The 27,313-nt window shown below is 44.7% G+C and overlaps 1 long non-coding RNA gene and 1 pseudogene across 1 annotated transcript in view; one reads left to right on the top strand and one right to left on the bottom strand.

Moving 5' to 3' along the window:
- The window catches only part of LOC139077913 (uncharacterized), a 67,235-nt gene extending 54,304 nt beyond the window's left edge, over window positions 1–12,931 (bottom strand). The window contains exons 1-2 of the long non-coding RNA XR_011530562.1: window positions 12,657–12,931; window positions 11,963–12,144 (exon numbers count right to left, since the gene is read on the bottom strand). This is a non-coding gene — a long non-coding RNA (uncharacterized lncRNA). The remainder of the gene's footprint in view (window positions 1–11,962; window positions 12,145–12,656) is intronic.
- LOC139078002 (U6 spliceosomal RNA) lies at window positions 5,502–5,596 on the top strand (annotated as a pseudogene).
- Window positions 12,932–27,313: the final 14,382 nt, after the last annotated feature.

Below are 27,313 nucleotides of genomic sequence, written 5' to 3' on the forward strand. Positions count from 1 at the left end.
GGGCTGTGAGAGGACATGATTGGGACTTGCCCTAGGTTGAGAGCTCAGATTAGGCTTCTCCAAAGAGTTGACTCTTGAGCTGAAATTTAAAAGATGACTAAGAGTTACCTAGGCAAGGGGCAAGGGAGGGAGAGCTCTAGGTAAAGGAAGTGACACTGCAAAGGCTCTGAGGGAAGAAGGAACATGTCAACACTGAGAAACAGAATCAAAGTCAGAGTGGCTGGAGCAGAATATGAGTGAGGTTTATGTGATGAACAAGAGGAGGTTCTTCAAAGCACCAAAAACTGTGCCCCATGAGGGAAGCCATGATGGTCCCCACCAGAACAGAGGACATTGGGCAGCTTCTTAACATTAGCCAACAGGGAATCTTGATGTGACATATATTTTTTGCTTTTCTTCTAATCATCAGTGCCAACTTGGACCCTGAAAGACCCAAAATGGAGATGAGCTAGAGGGAGGATAAAATTTCCAATCAACCCCTCCTTCCCAACTGCACATCCCCAAGCTTAAGCTGAGGTAAGGAACTTTGGTCTGGAGGTGAGACTGAAGTTTTGCATTAGACTAGAATGGACTTGTAATACTTGAAAATAAATCTCATTATCAAAATTGAGGCTTTTCTAATAGCTGGAAGTGATGCGGAAAGCTATGGGACCTGCTTGAGATGTCTCTAAAGGATGGGAGATAGGGACCCACTGGAGCAAATTCAAAGGTTAAATGGAAGAGATATATAGCCTCTTTGTGATTGCACTCCACTGAGGTATAAGAAGCTAGAGAAGGTTCCACAAAGATAAGAAGGACTAGTAGGATTTGGTAGAGAGGAGGGCCCAGGCACCGCAGGAGAAAAATAGGGAGAACACAGGAGATGAAGTCCATTCTCTGTTCAGTAGGAAACTATAAGAAGTTGGGCCTGGCCAGAGTGGATGTGTGAGCAGTAGGGTTAGATGAACATGGGGTAAAGTCATATGGAAGGAAGCCTTGAAGGCCAGGCAATAAGAGTTAGGGGTGTCTAGCATCAAATCTGGCCTCTCCTCCAGACCCTTAGCAAGTAGTAAAATTAGTTAATTTGAGTCTAAAGTGAGGGGTTCATCTAGGCGAGCTCCCTTCCAGGGCTGAAATTATGGCTCCTCCCTCCCTTTCTTCTCGGCATATTGTCTGGTGGGATGGTATGAGGACATTCCTTCTCCATCCTGGGGCCTTCACCAGTACTCCGGCTAAGATGGAACACATGTTATGTGGGTCTTCAAGGACACAGGGAGAGTAGGAGAATCCTACCTTTTCCTCCTTTCTCTCTTGTGGCCAAGACTCGTTTGATGATGCTCCCGATTCAGCCACTCTTCCCTCAGCACCCAGGAAGACTGTTTCCCAGCATCCCTTACAGTTAGACTAGCGTCATGGACCTGGATTCTAGTCAAGCAGCCAGTAGAGCCCTGGCACCTAAAACGTTCAATCCAGCCTTCCACTCATTCTCCCCTCCTGATTCATGAGACTGGAAATAAAGGACTTGGAGATGGTGGAGACACATGATGGCAAGAATCTGCTTCGCTGCTCAGAGAAGAGCTGTCAGACCCGCGTCAGACCATGACATGGCCGGAAAGAAACACATGCTTGGTTAAGCCACTGAGCTGTGGGATTATTCATTAGTGAGTGTGGCCTAGTCTACCTTAACATGGCCCTCCTCCCCTATCCCCAGTGTTCCATACCCTCTTGTTCCCTCCCTCTGCACACTTCCCACAATCCCCTTGGCCTCATTCACTTTCATGCAGCAGAGTATTCACAGCTCGAGAGGTGGGGGAAGAACGTCCACGAAGAAAACACTTAGGCTTTCTCTTCCTCAGCAGACTGATGCATTGCCACTCCATTGCTTTGGCTGGGCCCTCTTCCTGGAATGTTCTTGGAATGAGATGCGTGGGGCCACCTGCCCAACAACTTACCATCACAATACTCTCCTTTGCTGCCTTCAGGGCACTTGTCAACCCATGAAATTATCTTATTTGTTTATCATCTTCCTCCTTCTAAGATGTCATTTCCCGGAGAACAAAGCCTAGGTTTTGTATGTTCTGTTCTTTAGTGCCAGAACGTGCCCACACCTATTCAATAAATGTGTGAAATGAATGAATAAGAGGGTATAGGGATTCACATGTCCTGGTTGTCTAGTCTCGCTTCCGTTACAGAGGAAGAAATAGGGCCCTTTTCCCTAAAAGGAGGAAACAGGAAGGCAGCTGCCGCAGCCCTACCAGGCTAGCTGTTTCTGGAGAGCTGAACTTGGATGTGATTCATTCAAACGAAAACTCCGGGGGAACTGTTTCGGAGGGATCCATAAAACAAATGGCATTTTCACCTGGAGAATTCACCCAACCTGCTAACCAATTTCAAATATAGTTTTTTAATGCGGATTTGACAAATTCGAAATCTCTTACACAAAGCCATTTATCATCTAATGTTGCCTGCCCTGCACCACAGTTTAAGTTATAGCTTTTTAATGGGGTAAAACATTTCTATAAAATCATCAAAATACCTTAAACCAAAACTGCTTATAAGAAATGGATGAGTTTCAAGCATTGATTCAACCCCTGAAAACATCAACCTTGCCATTGGCACCATGGGCACTTCTAATAAAAGCAGCTAAGGAGGTCTAACGAATATCTGATGAACCATTTTGTATGTCTATGGGGTTTCTCCAATTGGAAATAAATCAATGAGCCTTACAAAAATGCATATTTTAGTGGTATATTCATAAACAATAATCTTGTTTTTCTATCATGACTTGAGCATCGTTCTTTTTCTAACACAACTGCAGACAATAATTTATTTTATATATCCATAACCCAGAGCTTAAAGGGGGAGGGCCATGTAGTGCGTATTTGCTTTTTAAGTGTCCTCCTGTGTGGAAGCTGTGTAGATCATAAAGGTAAACTAAAGCACTCACAGTCTAGTAGCAAACACAGGCATGTGAATAGTAACGAGTAAACAACCTAGAAACTTCCATGAATACAATACCAGGAGATGGCCTAGACGAGCGCTGTGGGCTAAATAAATGGAAACAGACGCAGTGACTCAATCTTGCTTTCCAGGCACTGTAGCTGAGCCCATGCTGGCCCTCCTAGCCGGCTCAGCCAGGGGCAGCCAGTCTCACTGGGCTGGACCAAGCCCCGGGAGCAGGAGTGTGTGCGTCCTCCTGCACACCTCCCTGTGACCCTGCCAAAGGGTTCAGCCGGGTTGTCTCACCAGCTTCCTCAGCTGGAAGTGGGTGAGTTGCCTCCCCTCTTGTTGGCATAGGCTCAAACCCTCTGACCCAAAGCTGCCTCTCTATCTCAGCAACTTCCCTTCCAGAGGCCAAATATAACCATCCCTTTCCCGGCTCACAAAAATTCCAGTCAGACGGCAATGCACAGTGACAGCCGGCCAAAGAGTGTCTCACCAGCCCAGCCCACAGCCAAAAATAACAGCCACTTGGTTAGTATAGGCTGGAGATTTTTTTTTCCTGTTGTTTAGACTTTGTTTGGAGTTATTTTTTGTTTTGGTTTTGGATTTTGTTTGTTTTGTTTTTGTCATTTAGAAGTAAACAGAGTAACTGAAGAAGTTGCTACACCAACGTCCCACATTAGGCTCATGGGTTTAGTTCCAGTCACGGTGCGGCCCGATCAGAAAGGTATTCATTGCTTAAACCTCCCCAGTTGCCTACACAAAAGGAGAATCTAGCAAGTGAATCTCTTCCCCTCTTGGTCCAGTAGCGCCTCCCGCACAGCTACGATCATGCTGGGCCCCACCAACTGGTCGTGTTTTTTCCTCCGTCTAGTTGGAGCAACTGGAGTGACTGGAAGAGTTTCACTGTGGGGCTGGGTGGGTTGGTTCCATGGTTATACTCGATGCATGTGGGCAGCAGACAGGCCTTGGTTCCCAAAGCTCTCAGGTCAGTGCCCTCCACAAGCACTAAACCCACTTCGATTATTAATTTATTTCTTTAAAAGTACAGTGTTCAACAACAACCAAGCCCATTTTTGATCTGCTTCCTGACACACAAGGCTCTTGTCAACCAGGGATTTTGCAAGCCAACAGACACACCTTGTTAAACCGTATCTAACCGGTGACGCTAAATTGCAGCTTGCGGAAGAGCGCCAGGCTGGAAAAGCGGATTGTCTTCTCCAGGCCCTGTTTCCAAATGCAACAAGTAATAAACAGGTGTGCAAAACCACAACCTTCAATTGTTAGGACATCTTCGTAATTTTGTTCTTCAAAGGCGGAATGTTTTCTGGCGTCATGTTTCTACCTGAGGAAAAAACACTCCCTCAATTTCTACATGTGCACGCGTATCACACAGACGCACTTCATTTCTTCTCAGATTGTATGCTGTCCCAGGACCAATAAATAATTTATGCATTTAATGCATTTATCAGCTCTCCTGTGTGTGTATGTGTGTATGCGTGTGTGTATATACATCCTATGTGCTAGTGTCAAAGATGTCTTCTATATTAATGGAAAGCAAGCAACCTCTTGGGTGTTTCTCCACCATGATATTAAGCTTGCATTTTATCTATCAAATGAGTGGAAAGTGATAACAGGTCCCTGTTCTTTACAGAAAACTAAGTGCTAGTCTACACCAAAAAAGGAGCTATACTAAGCATTTCACATTGCATATTTTCTGAAATTGCTCCCCTCCCTTATTTTTTTCTAAGGAAAAAACTTTTTTCCTTTGCTCTTTCTTACTCCAGGACCACACAGACTGTAGAGGGAACATGGCTCCTAAGTTTCAACTTGTTCTGTTTAGGTTGCCTTTCCTTTGCCTCTCCCTTGGAATATTTATCCTGCTTGTCATCAAGAACTGCTTCGGAGCACCTCGCAGTGCCAAGCGTGGTACCAGGTGTGTGTGTCTGGCAGGCCTCGCCTCCACTGCTGTCCACAGGCTCCAGCTTGGATGTACCCATGGTCATCATTCATACCCTCATGGCAGGAGCATCTTGGGGTGCTACCGGTGTGACGACAAGCAGCAAGAATGAGCACCAGGCCAGCAGCTGCTATGGGGCAAAGTCACGTGACTGCACCTGGCTCACGCCTGCCTTTCGCCCCAGCTGCCTCTCTCCACCCATCCTCCTCACAAGGGAGGCTTTTGTGTTTCCTTGATGCCGTGAAAGGATCGCCAGAAAGATACATTCTTAGAGGAAGAGATCTCAAAAACATCTAGTTCAAGCTGCTCCTTTTAAAGATACGGAAGTGGATGCTCTGAGGGGTCAAGTTCCTTGGCCCAGCTCATGCAGGTGGTTGTTGGCAGAGTAATGACTAGAATCAAGTAATGGAACCCACTTTCCAATGCTCTTTCTACTCTACAGTGGCTTTCCAACATTTGTTAGCACAATCCACAGTATGAAAGAAATTTTACCATGACCCACAACTACGCATGTATGTAACTAACACAAAAGTCTCAGAAACCAATACTTACCTCTACTATATGTGATACACTTTGGTATTTTCTATCATAGTATATTCACTTTAAAATATTCTGGAGACTGCTTGGCAGCATGCATACTAAAATTGGAACAATACAGAGAAGATTAACACGGCCCCTACACAAGGATAACATGCAAATTTTTCCCATATTTTTTGTACATTTACCAAATGTTCTTTTTCTTTCTGAGGATAATATTTATAGGTATACAGTCGACTAATTTGCATTTTTCCTAATTAGATACATCTACTGAATGTCCAGGAAGGTGGGAGCTGAAGTGGATCCAGAGAAGGGTCCCGCCCAGCTTGATCCTGTCATGCAGCTAATCAGAAAAGGTCTCATTGTCTGATCTGCCCTTAATTCTGAAAGGCAGAATGATATAGTAGAGAGAACACTGGCTCTAGTCCTGGCTCCACTACCTTCCAAGTGGTGTGACTTTGGGTGAGCTTTCTCTGGGTTCCGTTATCTCATCTGCAAGATCAAGCTGTTGCTAATTGACGGAGTTCTGAGAAGTGAACGAAATAATGCAAATGAATGCAATAAAAAGATCTCTACACAAGACTTGTCCTGGAACAGCAATGGGCTTAAATTCTCACATTTCAGAGAAATATGGTGTCTCAAGATGTTTCTGGATTCTCATCAAAACACCTGCATAATGTATCACGAATAAATTTCGTATAATAAAGAAAAAACTATACCCTGGAACTGACTCATTTTTAAATGCTTTTGGAGGTGTTTGGAGAGGAGGGGTTGACCCTAAATCTTGAAGAAGTTCAGCCTCCGTAAAGTAGAAGTCATTGAGACCAAAGATGACTCCACACTCTTGAAAGGGAAAAGTGATGAGTCACAAATTGAAAAACGTGTTCAAGAAAGGATGCTACTCGCCACCCCCCTGAAAACAGGAACGAGACAAGGATGCCCTCTATCACCACTCTTATTCAACAGAGTACTGGAGGTTTTGGCCAGAGCAATTAGGCAAGAAAAAGGAATAAAAGGAATCCAAACAGGGAGGGAAGAAGTGAAACTCTCGCTGTTTTGCAGACGACATGATCTTATATATAGAAAACCCCAAAGAATCCATTGGAAAACTTTTAGAAATAATCAACAACTACAGCAAAGTAGCAGTGTATAAAATCAACTTACATAAATCAGTAGCATTTCTATACTCTAATAACGAACTAACAGAAAAAGAACTCAAGAACACGATACCATTCACAATCGCGACCAAAAGAATAAAATACCTCAGGGTAAATTTAACTAAGGAAGTGAAGGACCTATACAATGAAAACTACAAGGCTTTTCTGAAAGAAATGGATGACGACATAAAGAGATGGAAAGACATTCCATGTACATGCATTGGAAGAATAAACATAGTTAAAATGTCCATACTACCTAAAGCCATCTACAGATTCAACGTAATCCCAATCAGAATCCCAATGACATTCTTTACAGAAATAGAACAAAGAATTCTAAAATTCACAGGGGGCAATAAAAGACCCCGAATTGCTAAAGCAATCGTGAGAAAAAAGGACAAAGCTGGAGGCATCACACTCCCTGACTTCAAAACATACTACAAAGCTACAGGAATCAAAACAGCACGGTACTGGTACAAAAACAGGTGCACAGATCAATGGAACAGAATTGAAAGCCCAGAAATAAAACCACACATCTATGGACAGCTAATCTTTGACAAAGGAGCTGAGGGCCTACAATGGAGAAAAGAAAGCCTTTTCCACAAATGGTGCTGGGAAAACTGGATAGCCACATGTAAAAGAATGAAAATTGACAATTCTTTTTCACTGTTCACAAAAATAAACTCAAAATTGATCAAAGACCTAAAGGTAAGACCTGAAACCATAAGGTTTCTAGAAGAAAATGTAGGCAGTACACTCTTTGACATAAGTATTAAAAGGATATTTTTGGACACCATGTCTTCTCAGACAATGGAAACAATAGAAAGAATAAACAAATGGGACTTCATCAGACTAAAGAGCTTCTTGAAGGCAGAGGAAAACAGGATTGAAACAAAAAAACAACCCACTAACTGGGAAAAAATATTTGCAAGTCATATATCCAACAAAGGGTTAATATCCATAATATATAAAGAATTCACACAACTCAACAACAAAAAATCAAACAACCAGATCAAAAAATGGGCAGGAGACACGAACAGACATTTCTCCAAAGAAGATATATGGAAGGCCAATAGGCACATGAAAAGATGTTCATCATCACTGATCATCAGGGAAATGCAAACCAAAACTACACTAAGATATCACCTTATAGCCATTAGAATGACAAAAATAACCAAAACAAAAAGTAACAAATGTTGGAGAGGTTGTGGAGAAAAAGGAACCCTCATACACTGCTGGTGGAAATGCAAACTGGTGCAGCCACCATGGAAGACAGTATGAAGATTTCTCAGAAAATTAAAAATAGAAATACCACATGACCCAGCCATCCCACTACTGGGCATCTATCCAAAAAGCTTGAAGTCAGCAATTCCAAAAGTCCCATGCACTCCAATGTTCATTGCAGTATTATTTACAATAGCCAAGATGTGGAAGCAACCTAAGTGCCCATCAACTGATGATGGGATAAAGATGATATGGTATATATATACAATGGAATACTACTCGGCCATAAAAAAGGATAAAATGGTCCCATTTGCAACAACATGGATGGACCTTGAGGGAATTATGTTAAGCGAAATAAGCCAGATACAGGGCAATCTCTGTATGACTCCACTCATATAAGGAATTTAAACATGTGGACAAAGAGAACAGATTAGTGGCTACCAGGGGAAAGGAAGGGTGGGGGATGGGCACAAAGGGTGAAAGGGTGCACCTACAACACGACTGACAAACAATAATGTACAACTGAAATTTCACAAGATTGTAAAACATCATTAACTCAATAAAAATTAACTTAAAAAAAAAAAGAAAGGATGCTACTAGTGAGTACGAAGAGGAAGAATTAAATGAAAATAGAAAAATGCCCAGATGCAACAGCCATGGGGAAGGCTGGTGGGACAGGTGAGGCAGCGCAAATGAAAAAAAAGAGTTCCTGACGCACTCAATGCTGCTCCAGCTGCTTTTGAAGAAGGCATCCTCCTACAAGGTGGATGGGCTTGGTTTCAGCATATTCCAGCTTTGGATTTACTAAATCCAGCTAATAAAGATTTAAAAAACAAAGATAAAAATTATTTTTGAAAAGATTCAAAATGAATCTTTTCAAAGTATTGGAATGACCTTGCCAAAAATGACAGTTAGAAGGATCCTTGACAGCTGAGAACATTAGGCACAGCCGGTCAGAAGTTGGTTGTGATGCTATGCTGCGAGATTTTGCGGCTGGGAGGGCGAAAGGCATCATTGGCACTACTAAGGTAGTAAGGGCTGCTTCATTGATGCTGGTGCTGTGTGAAACAGAGCAGAATTTGTCACAAAGATCCTGAAGAGGAGGAGGACCCTGGCATGGACAGAGTGGGTAGAGGTGGATTGGAAGCCGCGTGTTCTAATTCCTAAAATAGTGCATTATCACTATTAATGAACGTTACAGGAAACTCAAAGCTGTGTTTCTCACCAATAACCTCAGAGAAATGACTTGGAAAAAAAAAGACTAAAGGAAAGGTTATGGGTTTCAGTTGACAAAGTACATGATGGTTTAAGGCTATCAGTGGGCATGCCCACAGATAAAATATTTTGTGTTTTTGAATAAAAAGACATTTGTATGTTCCTTTTTTAAAAAAATGCCAGCTATGCTTACAACGTTTATTCCACAACCCATTAAACAGAGCCTTAGAAAATGGTACACCCCCGGTGGGGAAGGGTGAGCCCAGAGCTCAGGCAGTGTTTTCTCTTCTCCCATGGGCTCACCTCCAGCCTGCTCTCAACTCCTCCAAAGCCTACTCCCATGGCATCCTTCATTCCAGAGCTTTCCCAGTGCCCTCTGGAACCTCTGTTCTATGGTGAGCAACCTCCCTTCAACTTTAGCCCGAGGATGGGAGCATTCCTTTCTCTTCCTGTTTCCTTTGGAGCCTGGCTCTCTCACAGGATCGCCCACCCCTCTCCATCCCCCCAGGCTCCAGGGCCTGGAGAGGGAGGATCTTGGGCCTTTTCACCCCTCAGAGACACCGTTACTCTTCTACCTTCATCTAAGTCCCTCCCTCTCTCCCTTAGGCCACCTGGTTGCCCACGGCTACCCCGGGACCTCCCACTGACATCTTGGTGACTGACCATCTTCTTTTCTATTCTAGAGCCTGCCATCAACTCAGGCACTTTAATATCCATGTGGACAACACATCCAACGGACGCACTGGCCCTCACTTGCTTCATTCCTTCTCTCCCCGTTACAGGTCTGACTTTGGAATCACCTAGCATTGTCCCACCTGAGGGGTTCTCAATCTTTGTCCTGCCCTATGATCACAACCTCCTCTCCTGAGACCTTGTTCCCTGAAATCCTCTAAACCTGACTTCCAATCTCCTTGAGTCTTTCCATCCCCCTTTCGTTCCATTTTCCCCATTCTCTCAACTCCCTCGTGGTTTTGCTCCCTTCCTCTTCCAACTTAAGACTCTAGGGCCCAGAACTTCAACCACTCTTTTGACAATACTCTAAACCAATGGTCTATGAATTTATTTCATTACACACATCCAACAAGAAAAATAATTGAGCACATATCTCTGACATTTATTCATTCATCCATTCTCAAATTGCAAAGATTTTGCTACTGGACATTTTCTTCATTTTAAAACATATCACAAAAATAGAAAGGCATAAATGACAAGATTTTAAAAGGCCAATGTAGTAAGCACTTCAGTATTCTCTGCCCATTCCCAGTGGATCATCTTACACAGCCCCTGGAGGTGTGCACACCCCAGTTTGGGAACCATGGCCCAAAGCCCTGTCACTCCCTTTTCCCTCTGTCACATCCACCCTGCAAAACCAACACTGAACCCCTATAGCCATGAGTGTCCTGTTCTCTGCCAGGTGGCTGCATGATGCGGGGGACCTCTCTGGACTTACCTTTCTCCTCAGGGCAATGTCACTGATAGGCTCAAGGGGTAAAGATAAGCCAGTGGGCCAGAAAACTTCCTTCATCTTTGTATTGTCAGCACCCAGCACGATGCCTGGCACCTGCCATGAGTGTTTGTGCGTTGAATTGTGTTTACACACAGCATCTCCACCACTCTGGCTGCGTGGTTATACAGGCACAAAGAGTAGATAGAGAAAATCCCACAGGTCAAGAGGTCCCAGCTGGGTGCATGCTTAGCTCTGAAGCTGTGTGAGGATCACTTTTCCTCGCAGCACCATCTGCCCACTGTGACTCAAACAACAGACGCAATCTTCAGAGGCCAGAGACTCCACAGCCGACCCCAGCTCACGTAGGCCGTGTGTGCCTGAGGCAGCTTATTTAAAGCCCATTTCATACCTTGACTATTCCAGGGGGTTGCTGCAGAGGTGGGAAACAGTCCCCTCTAGATAATCTTCTCTTTACCTAAATGCTTGGAGCAGCATGGGCTCAGGGCTCTGCTGCACCCTCCTTTCCTTCAGACTCCCCCTCACACAAGGTCTCCTTAGCTATCAGAGGGAAGAGGCAGGCAGAAGACTGACAAATCTTAAAGGAGCAGCCTCAGTGGACCCAATATGGAGGAGTGAGATGTGCTTGTGGCCAGACGTTCCTCTCTGCCCCTCCCCTGCCCCTGCTGGCCACCTGGAGATGCATCCCCAGGTAGGCAGGGCCTATAGAAGGACACGTGACAGCTACCGCACTTTCTCAGAGGAGTAAAGGTGATTAGGGCAAAATTCCCTCACCTCCTATCAGTTCGTTCTTCTTCTCTTTCTCCCCTTCTTAGTCCAGTGTTTCATAACCAGTGGTCCATGGACTGACACTCTGCATCAGAGTCACTTAAAAGGCTATTAAAAATGCAGATTCCTGGGCCTTAGACAGATTGAATCAGAAACTCTGAAACTGGAGCCAGGGAATCTGCACTTAAGCATTGTTTTGCCCTTACGTTTGGGAACCACTGAAAAACACTTACTTCTCCTCTGTTCTTCCCAACTATGCATCCTTAATCTTGGCCCCTCTCCATCTTGCCACTGATCCCCCTTGCCCCTCCGCTCCTCAAGCCTTTATAATGAAGCCAATGAGGACTCAAATGGAAGGACCTGGAAGGAGCAAGTTCCCTTGGGCTTTCACCTTTCTGTGCTGACCACAAGCTCCCCCCTTACTATGCTCTTACTTTACTTGATGACATCTCCTCGAGCGGTTCCCAGAGGCCCTGCTCTTGGCCTACTTGCCCAAAATGAATACTGGGCAAGCTGGGGACTGAGTCCACTGAACTCAAACAAAGTTGCCAGGAAGAAACCAAGTAAATCAGGGAGCTGAGACCTGGCCTAATGTTGATCTATTTTTGGCCAAAGTCACCATCTCCTAATAGAACTCTACTAGCAGACCTTCAAAGATGGAAATCATCAATGCTAAACAAGAGTTATAAATGACAAAGATGTTTGCCATCTACTCACCTCCCCAGGATGGGGTGTGGACTGGAGACGACCACGACCAGGGAGCACTCCAAACCCAAAGAAAATTCTCTGATCTGAACTGTTCTTCTGCTCACAGAATTTCCGTGGCACCAGTCCCCATGCAGCTCTGACAAGCGAGCTATTTTCGTATGTGAACAAGTCGAGTCATTGTTATCTCTGCTCTGAATCAAGGATAAAAAGGGGAAGGTGAGAGGGAGAAGGAGGGCGTGCGGAAGAAATGGAGGTGAGATGCAGGACGCAGAAATGCAGGAAGGACATCGCAAACCTGAAGAAAAGGAGCCCGGATGAAGTAAGTAACTGACCAGTCTGTGAATCCAAGGCACCACGGGACTCCTCAGTGACCGCAGTAACAGTCCCTCCCTCTGGGCTCACAGGAATCTGGAGGGACTAAGGATGATGTATGTCAAAGGGCTTCATAAATGGTGAACTATTATCCACACAGGCTGTCACCTCCCCACTGGTGACCAAGGCGCTACTGCCCCTTTCCCACAGCCCCACCCAAAGACTCAGGACGCCACAGGCCAAAAGGACGCTTAACCAGCAAATGCTTTTCCATCAGTAGATGCGTTTCCTCTGTCCTCTCCCCAGATTACCCAGGGACCTCAACAAGGATGCTATTTTAGCAAGAAACTGAAAATGAGAAGAGAATATGTGCTCAGAACAGGCTACCTACCTATGGTGACACACAGCCGCACCGAGGGTCAGTGCTCCACATATGTTTTAGGGTATTTATTCCAATTTGTGTTGAGACCAGCAGAGTCTGAGCCACAGCTTCCTGTGTTCTGCCTCATCAGCAGGAAGGATTTGCTGCCATAGACTCGTTCAGCTCCCTCTGGAGCTTCCCTTCTCCTCGGAGTCTGACTAAGACGAGAGGCTTACCCCACGGCTGAATGCGGAGACTTCCTTCAATTTTCATTTCTGACTCACCCCTTTGAGCTTCCTGAGGCCGGTACTAAGCAGGCCTTGCTCCAAGCCGCGGTTGCCTCCCGGACCTGGCCGCTAGGGGGCGCGAGAGAGCAGCGAGGGCCCAACCTCTCCCCAGCGACAGCTGAGTCCCCGGGCACACCCGCTCCCTCCTCCAGCCCGGGAAGTCTGAGACTGCGAAGCATCTGCCCATTGGCCTAAACGTCTCGCCTTCACTGTCCAGGTCCCTGGGAAACTCTTATTTTCTTCTTTATCAAGTTTGGGTGAAAAACAAAACAATTAATTTTAAAAGCAGCACAGAAGAACCTAAACATTATTTATGTCTCTAATTATCTCATTCTAGTGGGTATTTTAGTCCCTGTCTGGTCAGGACATTAATTATCTTCATAACTACAGCAAAAGTTAAATAATAAGCACCCAAGGCTACAGCACTACTGTAATGTGCAAGCTTAAATGAACTTATAAATTTTATTAATGGATGCTTTATACAACTCCATATATTATAAATCAAACAAGAAACCTATTCCTATCTTTTAAGGGTACGGTGAAAAAGCTTTAACATTATTGAGGATAATTTTTATTAAGTTTAAAACTCCCTTTTTTTTTCAGTAATGAGACTGTTATGAGGATAATTTAATCTGGTTTGTCATGAGGCACCCCGGCTTGTTAAATAAGTTAATAAATGGCTGTGCATTAATCAAAGTGACAAAGCTATGAAGAGCTGGGGATGGGAGACAATTCTGGTGATAGTATTAATTAGTATTTAATTAGAAACTTAGGGCCTATAAATAAAAAAAAAATCATGGTCGAGACATTTATGCAAATTGCTTGGTGCCTGCCGTGGAGTTAGCTTTGCTTTAAAGAAACACGATTTTTTTCGAGCATACTGTACACAGCAGCACTGTGGCCACATCACGTGGCTTCAATGAGCTCTTCTTTTGTTTCCAATTTGTTCCAATTACAGGCCTGTAAATTCAAATCATTCTTTTGACTGTCTTGATTGAAATGTAGAGTTTCCACAATTTCTACTGGGAGTTTTTTGTTTTGTTTTGTTTTGTTTTAATAAAAAGAAATGTTTTGGAGAAATGAAGAGTTTCAGACTCTTTTTCTGCTGTTTTAATTAAGATGTGTGCCACCATTTTCTAAGAACAATTGTGGATTCCGTTCTGTACACAAACAATGCGTCCTTTTTTAGTCCTGATGAGTGGTAACTGGGTTTTGTTACGTGATATTATATCGAAGACAGCATAAACTCAACTGCCATCATTTTTATTATAATCATAGCACTTTTCTCTTTTCTCTCAATCACATGCCCTGATAAATGGGCAATTTTGGATGGCCCCAAAAGATAATAACCATTTGGTTCTGAACGTCACTGGTTTCCTAAGGTACATGTCCTCTTTTTCAGCCTTTATTATTTGTTGCATTTATTCAAGAAAGGTTATCCACAGTAAAACTGCTTTTTCTATTCAACAGTCTATCTCTGTCATGGTTCATTTATGTGTGAGCATGACGGACTGAAACCCGTATTATCCACAGCTGACAAGTGTCAGGCCGACAGTTCAATCAACCCTTCCTTAAGATGATGCCCAGGGCCCCGTGTTTGAAGTAGGACAATAAAGCAGGCAGCACAATCAGGGTCAAACTGATCCACTCCCTGTATATAAAGGGGATTCTGCCTAATAACACAGCGCAATTTTTTTCCCCCTCTCCAAACACATTAGTCCTTAAACATTGACTTGGCCCTTAAGAAAATCTGTGACTGACATGAAAATGCTCAAGTTTTAACGTGGTTGGTTTATCCATAACCTCATGGGGCTGCTGCTTTGTGCAGACTGGTTTTGTCAAAGTCAGAAAAATAATGTATTCAGTGTCTGATCATTTTTAGGGAGTTATTTGAATGGGATTTTAAGTCAGACATCCTGATGTTGACACAGGGATCATTTTCTTGTCCTTTTGTTTTACATTTGTGGAACAGATTATTTGCATCAGCTAATAAAATTAAATCTCTGAAATGCATACAGAACCATGCTCCCTTCAGCAACACTCCTGAATTCCCTCCACTCGCCCTGGAAGCAGAGTTGCTGGGTGTTTCTTTATATTAGGTCTCTCCAGAACACAGACCAGAAGGCAAACATATCTTCAAAATTAGTGCTTCTTCAGCCCGGGCAAGGCTTTGACTCAAACGTATATATGAAAGCAGTTCCCTACAAATCCTAGCAATCAACAGCACGGCCAAAGTCGATAAAATGCTAATCGCCTGCAGACAGCTCGGTGGAGGGCCAACAGTACTGTTGTCTTTGCTCTCCCCTAGGCCGGGAACCACTGCAGACAAGGGAGGGTTGCTCACCCATTTGGAAGGAGCCAGAACACTAAATGCCTTTCATCGGGAGGAAGCCAAAGACCCCCCTGAAAGCATCATAAAACTTTCAAGCCAGAAGGCACCACAGAGAATATGAAATGCCACCTCTGGACTTCATGGATGAGGGAGGCTCAGAGACGTTTGTGACTTCCAGTGTCAAAGAGCTTGTAAGCGGTGTGGAAAGACAAAGTTAACAACAACAGCAAAATCCTCCGTATTTTGCTTCTCTTTGTCTGGCGTTACTGGGCAGGCTCAAGTTAGTGTAGGAGGCAATGATGAAAAGCAGAGTCCAGAAATCAGAGGGTGAGTAATGGTGCCCGGAGCTCCCAAACGTGATTTATGTCGATTCCCTTCTTGGACAATTATGGAAGTTCTAAGTAATGTATTCTCTGTGTGTTGGTTATTCTCCATTTACGCTGCTCCATCCCAGTCCATGCATTTGCTCACATGTGCTGCCCTGCTCTGCCCCTGCAGACCACATCACCCAGGCTCGCCCGGCAGTTAGAGACCAGGAGGAGGCACTGAGGATAGTCAATCAGACGGTGGGGGGAGAGAGGCCAGGGTGTGCCTTCCTTCCTTCCTCCTTCCTGCTCCAACTCCCTGTCTCTGAAGAGGCTGACCCCTCCAGCATTCCTGCCTCCACTGAGCCTGCCTCCAGGGCTCCAGCTGTCCTGAGCCCAGTCTTTCAGTTGCCTCCCCTTTGCCCTGTAGTCCTGGGGGGCTAAGAGCTTCCCACTGTGGCTAGTCTCTGGGTGCCTCCACGTCTCTTGTTTGCTCACGTAACTCTGCCCATACTTGTAGTCTCTTCTTTAAGTTGCCATCAGAGCCATCTCGGGTGAATTCTATTTCCTGCAGGACCCTGATTGACACATTGAATTACTTAGCTTCCTAACGGGTCTTCCTACTTCTGGTCCAGTACTTGTTAACATATTTTGGAATTCCATAGAGAATCTGATGAAAGGTATAAGCTCTGTCCCCAGAAAAAAATTGACTTACACACATATACACAAACTTTTGCATCCAGTTATAGAGTGTTTACAGACTCCCAAAGGCTATCTACAAATCTTCTAGGGGGTCCATAGAACCTCTGATCCGTTCTCTCCACCTCTGTTAAGTGAACCTTCCTAAAGGTTCCTTCCATTTCTTCCATTTGATCATATCCATTTCCTCCTCAAAAACCTCTAGTGGTGTCCTATCAACCACCGTAAAGCATGAAGCCCAGAATCTTCAGCAAAGCATTCCAGGCTGAATGTGACAAGACCCTATTAAGAACAAAGGTCAAGAGGAGGAATTTAATACAGGGAAGTTGTTACAAAGACATTGAAAGAAGTGAAAGGGCACAGGAATGGTTGGGCAATCCAAAGATGAGCACCAGCAGGGAGCCAGTCCCTGGGAGGGGCAAACGGAACAGCCCAGGAGCCAGGGCTGCCAGATGGGGCTAAAATCATAACTGGCACTACCAGGTAGGGGCTGGAGCCTAGAAGATGGCAAAGCCACGCAGCAATGCTGCCTAAAACAGGAAGAAAGGGCGAGGAGGATCCTGACTCCTTTTCTCTTGTTGCTCTCCAGTCTTCCACAGACAACGCTACTCAGAAGCCCGCTGAATGGAAGCCTGCAGGGGCTCGGTACCTTGAGGTTCAGAGCGGAGAAGGCAAGTGATGGATCTGAGATCAAGCAGGTAAATGACTCGCACAAAAGCCTTCTGGGACCTGAACTCACCTGTCCATGCAGCCGTGACGGAACCTGGATTGTCCTTGGAAGGCTCATTCTTCTAATGTCTATTGTGCCTAATTGTGTGCCAGGCACTAGTTCCAGGAGGAAGGCTCAGGAATGCAGCCCAAGAGTTGCGAATAAATATTCAAGACTGAGGTTGATGACTTGCTTAGGCAGAAAAGTAGCCAGGGTAGTGAATACAGTAGCCAGAGCAGGTGACCGCAGAGGCTTCGTCAGGCTGGCAGGGCAGCAGTAACTCAGGTGGGACAAGGCCAGGAGTTTATTACTGGGACAGACAGAGAGAGAAACCTCCATGGATTAATCAGAGACTTCCAGAAATTTGATGGACAGGTTTGGAAGGAACCACACCCCTGGGCCTCTGGCTCTAGTCATAACAGGGCCAGATTTACTAAGAGCACTGGTTTTAAGTTGGAATCTCCTGGGAAGCTTAAAAAAAATAAAGAGACTTCACTAAAAATAAAGTGGTGCAGCCAGACAATGGAATATTATTCAGCGCTAAAGAGAAATGAGCTCTCAAGCCTTGAAAAGACATGGAGGAAACTTAAATGCAGACTACTCAGTCTACATATTGTAGGAGCCCAACTATGTGACATTCTGGAAAAGGCAAAACTACAGAGATGGTAAAAAGAGCAGGGGTTGGGGGGAGGGGATGAAAAGGTGGAGCAGAGTGAAACGACTCTATGCGATACTATAATGGTGGATACGTGTCATTAGAAATTTGTCTAAACCCACAGAATCTGCATCTCCAAGAGTGAACCCTAATGTACACTTTGGACTCAGTGATTGTCATGGGTCTGCGCAGGTTCATCAGTTGTAACAAACGCACCACTCTGGTGGGAGATGCTGATAATGAAGGGAAGACCATGTACGGTGGGGGGAGAGGATGTGTGAGAAACCTATGTATCTTCTGCTGAATATTACCATGAACCAAAAGCTGCTCTAAAAAATAAATACTACGTAAAAAACTACCCAAAAAAATAATAAAATAGAAAGATGCCAGAGTGCCATGTAGTAGAGTACTGGAACCAGTTCCCACCGGCTCACAAGAAACTGAAATTTTCAGAGCAGTTGTTAAACACAGCCATTCTTCAAAACTAGATTATATAAGCTTACAATTAAATGAGTCTTAGTAAACATAAAGGTAGTAAATACTCAAAATTTATCACTTTCTAATTATTTTACTACTATCTGTGCTCTTGAGGTTGGCTACTGCATCTGAAAAGTGGAAACGCTATATGATGCTGTGCTGTTGTGCATTTCTTCTCAACTCCATGTCCAGTGACACCACGTTGATGGCCTATGGGATATTTACACCACAGAAATTAGCAAACACTATAAATCAGGGCTTTACTTTTTGTGTTGATTGCCTAGATCAGGGTCTGAAAACCCCAGCACACAGGGCAAATCTGGCCCACAGTCTGTTTTTATATGACCCGCAAGTTTTTACCTTTTTTTTTTTGGTAAGGAAGATTAGCCCTGAGCTAACATCTCTGCCAATCTTCCTCTATTTTTTGTGTGTAGAATGCCTCCACAGCATGGCTGATGGGTGGAGTAGGTCTGCATGGGGGATCAAAACCAGCGAGCCCAGGCCACTGAAGTGGAGCACACAGAGCTTTGACCATTCGGCCACGGGGCTGGCCCCAAGTTTTTGCATTTTTAAAGGATTGTTAAAAAAAAAAAAAAGAGGAGGAGGAGAAAGAGACCATTTGTGGTCCACAAAGTGTAAAATATTCACTATCTGACTCTTTACTAAACAACTTTGCCAACCCCTAGTCTAGACTTCATAAAGTGATGGGTAAGATGTTAACAATGCAAATTAAACTTAAAAGTGCAGCGTATCTGTAACCATTACATTTTAAATAGCACAGAAAACTGAGGAAACATTCTTCCAGTGTTTGAAAAGTATGACCCCATCAGCAAAGAAGTCTCTTTTCGTTGATGAGCAAGTGAAGTCCCAACACGCATCTTCATTGTTTCACATTCATTTTGTTTGTCAATGTAAACGAGATGTCAACCAACATTCATGTTCAAACTACACTCGCGAGTCAGTGGCTGCATTTGGACAGTCACCAAGCATTCCTTTCCAGTCTGATTCTGTGAAATCACAGTTGAATTGCAGCCATAGGTTAACTACAGACATAAGAGTTCAGCAAAAAAACAGGAAAGCATTATCTGAGAATCAATGGGCTAAAGAGCATTCAGTAATAAAGAGTATTGTATATTTTATTATCATTTGTAAGTTGTAGGCTACACATCCTTTATATCAGTAAAATTTATAATAAATTTATGGGCATCTATACAGGCGTATTTTTTTTCTAGATAGCCAGTTATTAAACTTTTGCCAGCACACCACTGACCCCACCCCCAGAGTCTGACTTAATTGGTCTGGGGAATGGCCTTGGCATTGGGGTTTTTAAAACTTCCCCTGCGTTATTCCAATGCGTAGCCAGTGTTGAGAATCGCTGGCTCAGGGGAGAGATCAAAGTGCAGGGAGCAAAATCCCCTTCAGATTGTGTTCTCTTTGATCAGAAAGTCCACTTGAATCTGACAGAGGAGGCTGGGAGTGAGCGTGACGGGGGGATAGGCTGGGGGTAGGCGAAGGTGGGAGGCTCCTCAGAACTGGACACACCTCACTGGGCTCACTTATTTTTTTTTTTTTTTAGGAAGATTAGCCCTGAGCTAACATCTGCTGCCAATCCTCCTCTTTGTGCTGAGGAAGACTGGCCCTGAGCTAAGATCCATGTCCATCCTCCTCTACTTTATATGTGGGACACCTGCCACAGATGGCTTGCCAAGTGGTGCGTAGGTCCGCACCCGGGATCCAAACCAGTGAACCTCGGGCCACCGAAGAGGAATGTGCAAACTTAACCACTGCACCACCAGGCTGCCCCTGGGCTCACTTTTTTCCAACTTCTCAGAACAAAATTTTCCTGGACCAGTGTTTTCACAGTCTCCTAGACATGCTGTTGTTTCTTGCTCTCCCAAAGTTACTCTTACTATAACTCTACCAAAGGTCCCTTTTCCTCTCCTGTCTCCTGCCTAAATCTTACCCATCCCTCATATTCCAGCTTAGACATCCCCTCTTCTCTCACACCTTCCCAGTTATGACAGACTCGTTTATTTCTCACTCCAGTACCCACTTCCCCTTTGCAAACAAAACCCTCATTTATTAGGGACAGCACTGTGCCCAGCTAAATACTGTTTCTAGGCTTCCCTTGTAGCCAAGTGTGGCCAATGTGACACAGTTTCAGCTAATAAGACCTAAGCTGAAATCTGATGAGGATTTTGGGCAGATCTGTGCCTTCCTGACAGAAGCGTTAGACATAGCTGGTGCAGACCCCTCCCCACTGCTTCTACAGCAGTTGTTTCTAGAGCAGGAGGCAACCAGCTCCATGCAAAGGATGGAGGAAGAGAAACGCAAAGGGAGCTGGGTTTTTGATGCCACCACTGAGCCAAAACACCAATCCCTGACTTCGAGAAAAATAATTCCCTAATTGTTTGATCCCCTCTTGATCGGACATTCTGTGGTTGCAACCAGACAAAATGGCCAGTCCAACAGTTCCACAGAGTGCCCCTCCTATAACTCTATACTCCCACAGATTTGTTCTGCACCTCCCGTAACAGCAATCTCCAATGTGTGAATGGGTCATGTCCCGGATATTTAATTATAAATCAATTGTATGAAACTTGGATGCGCTTTCCCTATAGAAAAATCCAGAATGAAGGTTTGTTGTAGTAGGTCAACTGGAATAATCGAAGTGACTAGAAACAAGATTAAGGCAGAGTTAGGCTCATACAGCTCTGTGAAGAAGTTAGGTCTCTAACAGAGATTTGTAATAGGAAAGATATAGTGAGGAATGATTCTCAAGGATTTGGCTTTTGCCCAGAATTTATTTTTGAGGCAGAAGGAATGCGTGTAGGTACAGCATGAACTCAGTGGGTGCATGTGCTTGGATCAGAACGTAAAGGGCATGGAGTGCGGAAAGGCCACCTCTTAGAAGTGCAAGAGAAAGGAGCTCGTGACAGCTGTACTCTGAGCTTAACGGATCACATCAGCAATAACTATTACATACACGGTGGCATTCTATTTTTGTATCACATTAACGGATGTATTATTGGTAATTGTTCTTAATAGAATCACAGAAATGAGAGATGGAAATGCTATATGGTATGATGGAATGCTGTTCTTTTACCATTGATCATTATAATAAGCCCGCTCAGTCATTACTTACAAACCACGCTACAACTTTGCCAATGAGGCAGACCGAAATGAGAAGATCAACAAAATTGGTTTCCTTGCTAAATGCGACACCCAGGTTTTAAAATATTTTGCTGAAGTTTTAAACTGATTGTCAATTAGTCAATGAGCTATGGCAGACAGTGTATTTCTGGGTAATTAGTGTGTGTCTTAGGCGGGTTATTTGGCATGAGGCTGAGGGCAAAGTAATTTGTATCTCCCAGGAAGTGCAATAATTGCCTCAAGCTGAACTTCTTGGAAAGTGTATTAATTCTATTAGGAAACATTTATGTTGTTTTATACGGCATCCTGTACATTCACGAAGTGTACTCGTAAACCATGAATTATTCATTTCGGGGGCGTTATCACAGGCGCAAGACATCACTGATAACCAGGAAAAAGGGCGGGGTTGTTTGTGCTGTTGGAGAATTCATGCATTGTCGAAAACCACGACGACGCATGTTGGGTTTTGAAATTCATCTTATTAGGCGACCACTGGATCCTAGAGGGTAAAGAGTTAGTCTTCAAAGGGAAGGCCATTTACTGAAAACTAGCTTTTCAGGAAGCCAACAGGCCTTCTAGTCAGAGCTTGCTATGCGGCCCGGGGGAAAAGCCCTGTGAGAGCCGAGAGCCATGGGGATTATAGGCTTGATCTTGGTATGTTTGGACACTTCCTTTCCCAGCCCTGCTCAGGATGTTCAGGGCACGACGAAGACAATCATTCATTCATTCATTCAGCAAATATTTGTGAATGAATGCTCAGACAGTGTACCAGTGATCTATTGTTGTGTAACAGATTACCCCAAAACTCAGCAGCCTAAAACAACACACATTTATTATCTCACAGTTTCTGCGGGTCAGAAGTCACATCCGGCTTAGCTGGGTCCTCAGCTTCACAGCCTCTCACAGGGTGCAGTCAGGGCGTCAGCCCGGAGTCTGCAGCCTCCCCTGAAGGCTCACGTGGGGAAGGATCTGTTTCCAAGCTCAGTTCCAAGCCCTCCGTTTCTCAAGGGCTGTGGACTAAGGGCCTAAATTCCTTGATGGATGTTGACCAGAGGCCACACAGTTCCTTGCTATGTGGGTCTCTCCAATATGGACACTTGCTCCATCAAAGTATGCAAGCCAAGAATGCAAGGCGAAGGTCACAATCTTTTGTACCTTGGTTGCAGTAATGACAGCCCACCACCTTTGCCATATTCTATTGATTCAGTCAAATCACTGGGTTCAGATGACACTGAAGGGGAGGAATTACACAAGGGTGTGAAAACCAGGAGACAGGACCGCTGGGACATGGCGCAGCCTGCCCACCACAGCCAGCCTCTGTCCTCATGGCTTCTCAGTCTATCAGAGCCTCCGGAGGCTGAAAGGGAATAGCAGGAGTTTTAGGCTGGGTGACTAGGGAAGGCGATCTGCACAAGTGACATTTCATTTGAAGACTCGAAATGAAAAAAAGTTAGCTAGGTACAGAGTCGAGGAAGAGCATGATATGTTTGAGGAGCTGAAACAAGGTCTGAATGCACAAGGGGAAGGTGGGACAAGACGAGGTTGGAAAGGTAGGCAGGGCCCAGATGGTGCCGGGCTAGAGTCAGGTGAGAAGCCTAAATTTTATTCTGAGTGCAAGTGGGAAGCCACGGGAGGATTTTAAGTACAGAGTGACACAATCCAATTTACATTTTTCAAAGCTCTCCGTAGCTGCTGCTCAGAGAATGAATTAGAAGTAGAGAGAGCAGTTAGGAGCCTCTGCTAGCAAGAGCCATGAGAGCTGCACAGGAAGGTGGCAGGGAGATGGAGAAATGGGTGCACATCCTTTAGAGCTTAATATCAACTTCCTCAGTGGGAATATGTGCACGGCACTACCAGTTTTCTTCACTCCTTCTCCTCTTCATCCATTTTTTTAAAGGAAATAAAGAGAAAGTTGAAGAAGGGATTGTGTAACCACAGTGGGAAGAGAAAGAGGAGGACAGAACACCACAGTGGAGGATGGAAAGGGCAGCAGTGTGGGAATGGGATGGGAAGAGCACTGGGAAGATGTGGACCCATCTCTGCACTCCCAACGGGATCAGCTTGGTCACGTTGCTGTACTTTTCCATGCTTCCCTTTCCTCTTATATAAAACTGTTTGTCTTTCAGGATTATTGAAAGGATTAAATTAAATAACAACCTCATACATATCCTATACATCATCTGCCTGGCTCATTTGCTTACTTAATCAGATCTCTACTCAACTGTCACTACCTCCCTGAGCCAAAATAGCCAGCCCCACCCCCCCATCTCCTTCCTTCTCCAACCCCTCCCCCCGCTTCAGTTTGCTTCAGAGCACTGACCACTGCCCACTTTGTTCACCCTACATTCTCAGGGCCTAGAAGAGTTCCTGGCGCGCAGTAGGTACTCAGTAACACTTGCTGAGTGCTGCAGAGGAGAGTCACTGAACAAGGGCATTGCTGCACAGGCCGTCTGCAGTGTTTCAAGGTGTGTCACAGTGTAGAGAAATCTGCTTAGGACGTGGAGAGTAACAGCAACCGAAATACTTGTATGGCACTTTACAGTGTACAAACGTCTTGCTCGACCACCGTGTCTTAATCCTCCTAGCCGGTAGCTGAGATAGGTAAGGTCCCCATTTACAGGGGAGGCAAGTGAAGGTGAAGGGACTTAACTAACTTCCCCAAAGTCCAGAAACAACAGACATGGGAAAGCAAGCTAGGGTCCTGCCTTAAGAAGACTTTACTTTCCAATGGGGCAACAGCGTTCTAATAGTGTCTAAGTGTTCCTCCGCCTTGCCAGCAGATGCACTCATCTGCACCCCTGGAATCCTGCAGCTGGTTCTCCAGAGCTGCTCTTGCTCTGCCTGCACACCTCCTTTCCTTGCTGTCAGAGGCAGCGGACATACAGACGCCGAGACCGTACCCAGCAGAATTGCAGGAGGTTAAGCAGCCCATTGTGTGGTTGCGAGTAAACATCTCCACATTCCAGAATTCCTTCTTTCTTTCAGAAGAACTCATCTGTGCCTCCCCGTATTTCTTAATTTGGTTTAATCCTACCACAGACTCCTGGCCTGCGTACTCTTTGGTATTTATGAAAATAAATAAAATCCCTTCACTTTGACTCAGTGCATTCATCAAACAACTCTTGAGCCTCTGCTTGGTGTCAAGCATTGTGCTAGGAGATGAGACTTGTTCACATCTGGAAGGGAAAGTAGACTTCAAGTGGAAATCACTAAGTACTTAATATTGTGGTTGGAGCTGTAATGGAGAAGCTCAGAGTGACACAAGAGCACAAAAGGAAGGACCACCTGTGACCTGGTCTCGGGGGTCCAGGAAGGCTTCCCTGAGGAAGGGTCATTTAAACTGGATAAGAAAGCAGAATAGCCTAGGCACAGAGAACAGGATATAAGAGAGTCCTGAGACCTAAAAGAGCTTCTAGAAACCACCAAAGCAAAATCACAAACAAATTAACAAACAGAATCAGCATGAAGAGGCCTGGTGCCAGATGAAACTGGAGAAGTAGCCAGCCACCAGGAGGAACCTCATCTACTTCTTCCTCTTCCCCAGGATGAGCAAGAACAAGGCCGTGACCTTCGTCTCACTTGACTGAACAGTAGAAACATCATTGGAGCTAACTTGTGCCTAGAAAAATGTGTCATTCTGCCTCAGGCAGCATCCTGAAAAGGTCATGTCTCAGGGAAACATGCAGCTTCTGTCCTCTTTGCAATACAGAACACAAGCCACTTGTGTCCACTCAGCGTCTGTGGATTTGCAAACTCGGCTTAGTGGATGCAATCCGGTGGTGGCTTCTTCCCAGGGACATGCACCTTCTGCTCACAGCAGTGGGCTCTGATGCAATGTGCTTCTGGAAGCCTCCACCCACAGTCGCTCTTCTTCCTCAGTCCCTCTACGTCAGTGGCTCTCAGTGGGGCTGTTGTGGAAGCTGGAGGGGATGTTTTTGGTTGTGTCAATAATTGGGAAGCACCAGCGGCATTTACTGGGCCGGGGCAGAGTCGTATGCATCCTGCAATGTATGAGACAGATGGTCACAACAAAGACCAGTCCAGCGTCCCACGTGAATTTCATGTCCCACCAGGTATGGATGCAGGTGAAAATCTTACTTATAGTTCTCTGAGACTAAAGCCTAAGTATATTCTACATACTAACACAAAATAATTTTTGCATAATTTCGATATACACTGAATTATCCAATAATGAAACTACAGTAGAAATTGGGGAAAGATTTACTTTGTTTTTTCCAAAACTTTCCCAGAGTTAGTCGCCATTTCCAGAATCATATCATGGTATTGGAGTCACCAATAGGACACACTTGAATAAATCTGCCTCTGAAACTGTCACATTCACAATGGTTATACAAATGTCTTATTTCAAAATGCCACTCTAAAGAAAGTGCCATCAATATTCCATTAAATGTTGTCTTCTCTTAAATCCAAATACTTTTGTTCTAAGACAAGGAAAGCATCCAAATACTACCTTGTGAGCCCTCGTTCCTTGCTCCTCAAGGGGTGGGCCACAGACCAGCAGCATCTGCATCCTTGCTGGAAGGAAGGCTCTCAGGCCCTGCCCAGGATCTATTGAATCTGGATCTGCATTTTAATAAGACCCCTAGATGATTCACATGCACATAAAAGTTTGAGAAGCCCTCTTCTAGGTTAGGGAGCATTGAAAAAGTATTCTTTTATTATAATTGACTTTCCTTTTATTTCTCCTCCTTATTAACAATTAGGAGATTACATAATTTTTTAAAATTATATGTAAAAGGTGGATTGTATTATCAATGAATTTCACCTCAAGAAAGTAAAATGAGAACCACAAAATACATTTTTAATGAAAGAAGGCGTTGTATCGGACGGGTTTGAGAATGCTGCTCCAAGATGCCTGGAATTCGGTAACTGGGTGCGATGAACTTCAGAGCGTCTAAACGAGGGTAGGGTGTCAGAGTCACATTTCTCAGAACTTGGCCCTTTATAAACTCTGATGACTCCTAAATCTATATCTCCCTCTCCGTGTCTCACGTTCAGAGCACACTAGCTATAGCTCTGCTTTCTAAATATACGTCCACCAGAGCACAGAGGAAGTGCCCTGCGGTCTTCTCCAGGTCAGGCTGCACTCACTTACTTATTCTACAAGTGTCTTTTGATCTCCTTCTATGTGCCTCGTAATGTCACAGGGCTGCGAGTAATAGGAAAACAAAGCCTGCCTTTGTGGAGCTTACAACAGTCTACGAGGAGAGCTAAGAGACCCCCAAATAGCTGTATATAGATTTAGAAAGTGATAAGTACCCTGAGAGGGGTACAGACAATGTGAGACACGATGAGAGTGTGAAAGAGACACAGATTATTTCCACATAGAAAGAATATGGGAAGGTCGCCAACCGTCAGCTGAGCCTTCTACACTGCCGAGAAACCCGTGGTTTCACCCAGCAGCTCTCCAGTTCCCTGACAAGCTATTTCAGCCTTCTATACTGCCCTCAAACCTGGCTTACCACCCCTGGCCCCCCAACCTCATCAGTTGATCTTGCTTCCTTCTTCTCAAAGCAAAATAAATCACGAGGTGGAACTCCTTATAATTCCCGTCATTTTCTCCCTGCACCCTCTTCGGTCCATCTCTGGTCCACGTCTCCTCCACTCTTCCTGTTACTATGGCAAGGCTATCCCTCCTCCAGGGTAAGCCTAGTCTGCATCCCATCCCTACTCTCTGCCACGTCACAGACATCTCTCTACTACATGGATCATTCTCTCCTCCCCTGCAAGGTCAGCATCACCCTGTCTACTGGATCCTTCATATTAACCTTTAAACACACTTCAGTGTCTCCCAGTATTATTTTTCAACCATCACTCAAGCTACTGTCTTCTTCTCTCCTTCACAAGAAAAGCTCTTTAAAAACAAACTGTGTCTGCACTCTGTATCTCCACCTCCTCAACTCCTACTCATCCTTTGACCCACAGCAACCAGCTTCTGACCTCACCGCCCACAGAAGCCCCTCTTACCTGTATCACCAACCACTTGCTGGATACAAACACCAGCAAACTCTTCTCTGTCTTCATCTCATTTGAACCTTCAGCAGCATTT

The sequence above is a fragment of the Equus przewalskii genome, chromosome 20 (assembly GCF_037783145.1).
Source record: "Equus przewalskii isolate Varuska chromosome 20, EquPr2, whole genome shotgun sequence".
Lineage (NCBI taxonomy): Eukaryota > Metazoa > Chordata > Mammalia > Perissodactyla > Equidae > Equus > Equus przewalskii.